General features: G+C 36.5%; 1 pseudogene; it reads left to right on the top strand.

The window, feature by feature from the left end:
- The first annotated feature begins 7,065 nt into the window (after positions 1–7,065).
- Positions 7,066–7,184, top strand: LOC112470511 (annotated as a pseudogene).
- Positions 7,185–7,954: the final 770 nt, after the last annotated feature.

Here is a 7,954-nt window from a genome sequence, read left to right as displayed (position 1 = left end):
GGCGGCGGCGGCGGCGGCGGCGCGACAAGCTTCGCACTGCGCTTGCGCGCTCGCGGCCCCGCCCGGCCCCGCCCCTCACTCCCGGGCTTGCTGGGGCGGACTCGTCAGCCCTCGCGTAGAGCGTCTCACCCGAACCAGCGAGGGCAGGGTGGGGCGGGCAGCCTGTGATGGGCAGAAATGGCCTTTCTCCTTCATACACACGTATCTTCCATGTGCGCACGATTGGGGGTGTGTGTGTGTGTGGTGTGTGTGTGTGTCCACATTTTTTGTCTTGCCTTTGGCAAACTTCCGAGATGGGTGATTTATTCCCTGACTGAGGCGTCGCGGTCTCCTCCGCGACTGCAAGTAAAGCTTGAGAAGCGAACTGCTCCCATTGTTTCTTGAAGCCAAATCCTGCTTCTCCGTAGCCTTAAGAATCCAGACGGACACGCCTTTCCCAGAACCTGAGACCTTGACCTCCTCGGCCTCCCCTCAGTGACTGAAACAAAAACTGGAATTGGAAAAACCACCCCTAAATTGATATGTTTGCTCTTACCGGCGTCCTAATTTCGTCAAGCACACATTCCGGTAACCCGTCTCAGCTGACAGGAATACTGAACATTTAAAAGGATGCAAAACCAGAAAGAAAACTTAAAATTCTGTAAACCGTCTTGCTGTTTATGTGCATATCTGTGCTGCGCGGTTTTCACTTCGAGGTTGGGCCTTATATTCACAAATGCTGGGGGCCTTAGGGACTTCCTTTTGTGAAAGGAAAATTGCACTAAGGAGTTGCTGCCTCAGAGTAAAGAGTGGGATCGAGTCTTCGCAACCAAGGAAATCAGAAGGTCCTGTTGGAAGCTTTCTTGAATCTGGAAAGGATCGGTTTAGTAGGCTTTTCTGAATTGCAAAACCCCAAGCAATCGAGATAGGAGTAGGGATTCCACACAACCCCCGCCCCCACCCCACCTTGCCCTGCAGCCCTTACACAACCCTGTAGGATCAGGCCGACTTGGATGGGATTTTGCTTTGGAAGAAGGAAGAAAGTGACGTTCGTGGCGCCATGATCGGAAGTCTGGGTTTAATTCTTAGCTGCGAGGTGGAAAATTTGCGTGGGAGGGCGATCTTAGAGGTGAAGTCTAGCTAGCCCTTCTACTAAGCAGAAGGGTTATTCTGAAGGCTGGTTTTGCTGGTCTTTCATTGTGGCAAAGATACATTCACAGATACAGTCCTGAAGTCATGCTCTGCTAGCTTATTCAAGTCCCCTTTTATCTCTTTATCTGAACTTGATGTAAATAAATCACATACCTTAAACTAGTCGCTGTTATCATACTGAATATCTTCTGTAATTAGGGGTTGTGGTAATACCAGCCCAGGATTCTCACTCTTTTTAGTGAAAACATTTTTATACTGTATACCTTTCAGACAGAAAGAAATTTTTCTGTATAACAAAATCCCTTTTTAAAAAAATTAGGAAGAGTATATGCTTTGATTTATTAGCTTTATTACTATATTTTGTTTTGCCCAAGAGACCTAAAATAAGAAATTATTTTATATTGTTTTACCATTTGATTTTCAAGAAATAAGATCTGGCACTCAAAGAAATAAGATTTTAAGTATGTTAAAGTACACGAAGTTTATTAATTGGTAGTATACTGTTTTTCATTCTCAAATTGGGATCAAATATTTGCTTATTCTCTTTATTTTCATAAATATTTTCCTAAGAAACAACAAGTATCCTTATATATATTATAAATGTGTGATAAATTATATACAAAAGAAGAAAGGGTCCTAAGAAAAAAATATATGCCACTGACTTGGTAGGAATAATTAGTAGACAATTAGATAGGCAACCTCTTCTCTCTTTAGTTGCTCCATTGGGACATAGCTGTTAACTCATTGTGAAAAGAACATCAGAGAAGAACTAGAACTTAGTGATCTGTCTACTAAGATGAGACAGACAATAAAAGACAACCTCAGGTGAGAACAAAGGATTGGCAGGGCAGGCAAGGTTTGGTATCTGTACTAGTCAAGATAAGCTAGGTTTTAAAAAATAAAAATAAAAAACATCTCAAAAAATAAAAATAAGAAACATCTCAGCAGCTTACTGCAACAAAGGTTTATTTCGTGCACATGTTACCTGGTTGATACAAGTGGAGGCGGGCAGTTCACAGGGGAGCAGACCCTGAAACTCTGAGATTTGCATGCAGGAGATAATTGGGTAGTGCTCTTAAGAACAATCCCTCTGGAGATTGAGGGTCACAGGATCAGGCAGAGGGAGAAGGAGTGCAATAGATTTGCTACTGCAGACAGCTCTGAGGGATGGCCCCTTAGTATTATCTAAAAATTGAGTCAGGGAGCCAGGTCCTTATATGCTCACTCACATCAACCAGTCATTGGATACTGCTGCACATAGGGAAGGTAGGTGATCTTGGGCTAGAGAACTGTCTTTAGCCAAGAGCAGCCCCAAAGACAGGACCCAGCTGACAGCTGTCAGCCACATTTTCCAGCAATTGAGAGAGGTTGTGCTTTGATCCTAAAGGGTGGATCTGGGGAGCTCAGCACAACATCCATTACATAGACTGTGCTCATTGTAGTCACTGAAGTCCCCAGAGTGATGAGCCTTCAAAGAGATAACATGCTTTCAAGATTGCCACTGTAGGGATCATGAAATTTAATTGCTATTGCTGCAGTGTCTTGGTATGTCTGAGGAATGAAAAGAGGCCAGTTTATTGGAGCAAAGGAGATCAAATTAGAGAGGTAGGCATGTACCACATCATACAAAGCTAGTATGCCATAATAAAGGTGCGGATCACTTGTAAATTTTAATACATGTGTACAAGGAATTCACATAAGCATGAAAATTCCAAAAACAGGCAAAATTGGGGATATATAAATATATCATTTTGGACAAAAGAAAGGGAGTACAAGGGTCTGAGATTTCAAAGGAAATAGGCAATTTACAGGTAGTAGAGGAAGAATGAAATATATATGGCAGGTAAATTTTTGCTAGGCAACCCAGAAACAATGAGACACAAGGGAAGTTCTAGTTAACAGTACCCTGGTTGACGTCCTGTCATCCTATCTACCATACTTAATTCAAGTTAGGCTAAGGTGAATAAGCTAAGATTTCCATCCTGGAGAAGGTCTTTCCATCTGAATCTCTTGAACAGGAAAAGGAGAAGGTCGTATGTTCTAAGTCTTTTTTTCATAATATCCTAAAAGGCAGTTTTAGGGTGACAAAACTTTGGTCTCCTTCACCACCTATCCCAGCAGGAGGGAAAAGCTTTATGTCAAAATAAGAATCCCTTATACCAAGAGAACTATGTATCTAGAAGTTAATAAAAGAACCAATAGCTCGTTGCCATAGCTAATTATTAATAACCAGCAACATTTTCAGATGTACTTCAATTCTAATTTAGATTACTGCTTTGCCTTGATCTCAAAGGTATCAAATCTCAAAATTAACAGTTATAGTAGAAACTCAGACAATAAGTTTGAGTTTATAAGGGAATAAAATATGGATGGAACAGGGGCACAAGGTGGTACTGCTGTATTTTTGAAAAGAGACAGAAACCTAAAACCAGATCGAGTTTTAACCCAAAGGTTAAAATGCTAAGCCCCAAACTATCATTGCATAATCCTTTCCTACCTATGATCATGGGAGAAGGTGGGACTACATCATTAAATCATCTAAATATCTCCCATTTGTGATTAAAGGAAACAATTAGGTGTACTGGAGAAAAAATATTAAAGCAGGAAACCAAATTTTTAGGAACAACTCTGCTACCGATTCTGTGACTTTGAACAAATCATTTCACTTCTCTAGGCCTCAATTCTTCATCTGTAAAATAAGTTTGGACTAGCTATCCCTGTTTCCTTTTAGCTTTAAAATTCTACTATTTATTTACATCACTGACTTTCCTATATTAAGAAAATAACATATAATGACAGGCTTCATTTTTTATCCTAAAGAACACAAGTTGAAAACAGAAATATTTCAGAAAAAGCCTTTCTACAGTGATAGATCACTTTATATTAGTGGAAATATAGTGGCTATTTAAAATTATTTTGTGAAATAGTTGAAGCAATTTGTATAATTTTGAGTTCTGTGTTACAAATTTCGTAGAAAAGAAATGATTGGCTTTTATGTTTTTCTTCTTAATGTCACGATTCCCACTGTTCATAGCCAGAATGTAGAAGCAAGATATTTTTCCACTTATATCCTAATATGAGATCAGAATATACAATTTATACTTTATGATCCCCCAAAATATCTGATTACACTTTACAACTTATTCAGAAATACTGTGACTTATCAAAGTTACTAATCAATCAATAAGTATTCATCAAGTCCATCTGGGTATATAACTTTGTATACGTGCTACATCAGTATTAATTTTTAAAAGCTCTGTATTTTAGTATGAGTGTAACATAGTTACCTAATGTTGAAATGACAAAGGCATAAGGTATTTCTTTCTAATTATTTCATGTACAATTATGTAATATCTGAAAATCTTATTTCCACAGAAAGATTTATAATATCTAGAGAAGTGACTAAATCGTATGCTGCAATACCCAGAAGATGTTCAATTATTAGCCACTGAAGTGAAAAGCCAGATAATTTAGGACACAAAAAGCAAAAATATTTGATCCTGCAAAGGCTTATTTGTATCTTGGGGATAAGAAAAAAAATAATTTTTTTTACTGCACATTCTACAAGTGTTTGAAACCTTTAAAATATTTTTTCTAGTTATTAAGCATGTCAACATTTTTTTCACTTAGTTGTTGAGGCTGTTTCATAAACATTGAAATACACAGAAGTTAGACAATAGGTCTGTCTTATGGCCTTGCATTCTAGTTTTTCTGGCTTTTGTTAAATATTTATCTGGCCTCTCATAATGACCTTTAAATAACTGCACTAGACTATCTGCTTGTGGAAATTACACAAATAATTTCAAGAGTGTTACAACTACTGTAATACTCATCCTCACAACCTTCACCCTGTGTGAGATAAGTATATATTCATTCTTTTTAGAGACTTTTGAAGTATAGAAAAATCTGTGTCAAAGCTTACTTACTTCTTTCTTAATCTAGACTTTTCCTAGTTAAAATTGATTAGATATTTAAAGCTAAAAAGTGATGTTTTTATTTTCTAAATATGAAACTAATCATGCTTAAAAATTTAACATCTTCATTTGAATATATTCCTTTTTCTTTCAATTAAAAGACCAATTTTAAAACCCTGCTTGCAGAAGGAAATCAAATTATACAACAAATTTAAGAAAAAAATCTTTGTCTAAATTTGGTCTCAAAAATGTTCAAAAATCAAGATGACCACCCACTCTTTTTTTATGGAGAGAAATCCAAGTTTCAGTTATAAAAATAACAATTTAAAAGAAGGCTGATCATGGGCAGCTCATCTCAGACCACATTCCTATTTTATCCAGTATCTCCAGCATCTTTAATATTCTTTTGCTTCAGAATCATCATTGCCTTCTACTGGCTAACTCATTTCTCCTGGAGGGGATTGTCTTCCAGTATATAGTTTTCATATTAATCATTTTTTTCAGTGTGTATCTGCTATTATCCAGAAATCAGCTCTATACATTTATTCTTATTAAAGCACAGAATTAAAAAATGAAACTACCAGATATGTGAGGTTTTTTCTCTTTCAAATATTACAGAATAATCTTTCCATATACCAAAAATAAATGCCTTTCGGAAAAGGCATCAAACACAAACTATTACTAGAATGGTTTCACAGCTAAGGATTACTCATACACATTCTTTTTGCCAAGTTTTTATGTAGGGCATCTGTAAGAAATCTTTTTTGCCATTGTCTGTCTTTCCTACATCTCCCTCTAAAGATTCTTTTCTCTTGGCCACAAAACTTCAGTAATAGAAAAATGGAAGTGAAGAAGAAAATCTGGTGAGCAATTAGGATAAGTAACAATTTCTAATTAAAAGGCTAATGCTCAATTTCATATTTCCAGTTGTCCATTACCTTACCTACCTCTAAGGATAATCCTATAGGATGAAGGTTAACTCCTTAGCTTTATGAACAAAGATCTTCATAGTCTTTCCAGACTTACCCTTTGTCTACCTCCTAGAGTCCAGACACACTGAGCCTCTTACAGTTTACTGAATATACCAGACCCTTTACAAAATTTCTTCTTTCTAAAAAAAGGAGGGTAGAGGTTGGGAGAAGAAGCACTATCATTTTCTACAAATTATTTTCTTCATGTTCAATGCCTTTCCCTGCACCTTCACCAGGCAATCTCCTATTCCTTTTTCAAAACCCAGCATAATTGTCACCACCTTGCATTCTCCAATTCTCAGATCAACATTACTTGCCTTGTCCTCTGTGTTTTTCCCAAAAAATTTGTTCACACTCTAGAGTAGTGTAATATTCCTCTTCATTTTTATTGTTTCTAGTTTTGATTTGGGAAGGGAGGGGACTTTAAATTTTATTTTCTTCTTTATACTTTACTGTATATTTTTACTTCTTACAATGTACTATTTCTTAAATTAGAAAAATATAAATATTATTTTAAAATATTAGTTCAGGACAAAGAAAATAAAAAACAAGTAGTGTTTGGTATCCAGAACAAAAATAATACTCAAGGTAAGGAAATGCAAAAAACTTAAGCAAACTCTCTGCATACTATCAATAAACAAATTACTTCACAGTTGACACTTTATCATCAGTGCCATATCTAAATATTTATTAAAAACCTTCCAGATTTATTAATATTCTGTTAGTACTCTGGTTTATTGCCAGTGAGATTTGTGACTACTTTTTACTTTTTATTTTTCTATTTTATTGTATTATTTATATAAGCCACCTCAGGCCCTTGGTGGAGTAAAAACAGTGTAAATAAGCCATTTGGGTACTAGAATTTTAACTGTCCCTGGCAGGTTCCACCAGATCCACATATTTAACTAGAATGAGAATGCTTCTTTAGAGCAAGACATCATGAAGACAGCAAAACAACCATCCAAGTGGCTAAAACCCATATATAAAAGAGCTCCCATATGCAGTCAACACAAGCATATCTGTATACAACAAATCATAAATGATATGCAGTCTATGGCCATGCTATTCTGAACAAGCCTGATCCCGTCTGATCTAGGAAGCTAAGCAGAATCAGGCCTGGTTAGTACTTGGATGGGAGACCACCTAGGAAGACCAGGTGCTGTGGGTGTAAAAAATAAAAAAAATAAGGGATTGTAAACTGAAAAGGTCCTTGCAATCTGTGAGGTCGACCAAAGGTTGCCTTGCTTAAAAAATAAAAAAATAAAAAGGAAAATGATATGCAGAAAGTTCTGATATTTATTTCCATCTCTTCTCCATCATAGAACTGGTAAAAACTCTTAGCTACAAATGGCTAAGTTGTGTTTTCTTAAATTTCTTGTTTTAATCTACCTTCTTGTGTAGTAAAGTGTTATTTTTCTTTTATCCACTCTGTTCTTGGGCAATGCAGATCTGGTTAGGATGCAAGGTAGCTTCTGAGATCAGTTCCCTTATTATTATTTGCAAAAGCACTGATGCTTTCTAAACCTGGAATTTCTGAATGATCACTTTAAGTAGAGATTCTATCCATTATATTGTCTAAGAGGTTTAGCCAGTCCTCCACCATGCTAGCTCTACTCTATCTCAGTATCTCTTACTCAGCTATCTTTATGCCTGATGTCATCAGTGTTCTCTGTCCTATGTTGACTGATGAGAAGTATAATTTGTATAGTTTGACTTTTCCCAAACGTGAGCCAAAAAAAACGTGGGCTCCATTGTATTTCCTCTGTAACATTAATTAAAACATTCTTTTCTATATCCTTGCAAGGGTTTTACTGTTGAGCCATTTAAATCTCCCACTGTGAAGTCAACAATAGCATCTATAGCATTATATTACAAATTATCTCCTTAGAAAACCAGGAGATAAATGAATTACTTAAGGGCTGAGATTTTAGCCTCTGG

Source organism: Pteropus alecto, unplaced genomic scaffold, assembly GCF_000325575.1.
Source record: "Pteropus alecto unplaced genomic scaffold, ASM32557v1 scaffold3, whole genome shotgun sequence".
Taxonomy (NCBI): domain Eukaryota; kingdom Metazoa; phylum Chordata; class Mammalia; order Chiroptera; family Pteropodidae; genus Pteropus; species Pteropus alecto.
The sequence above is the reverse complement of the archived record's forward strand: the minus strand, read 5'-3'. Positions and strand labels throughout refer to the sequence as shown.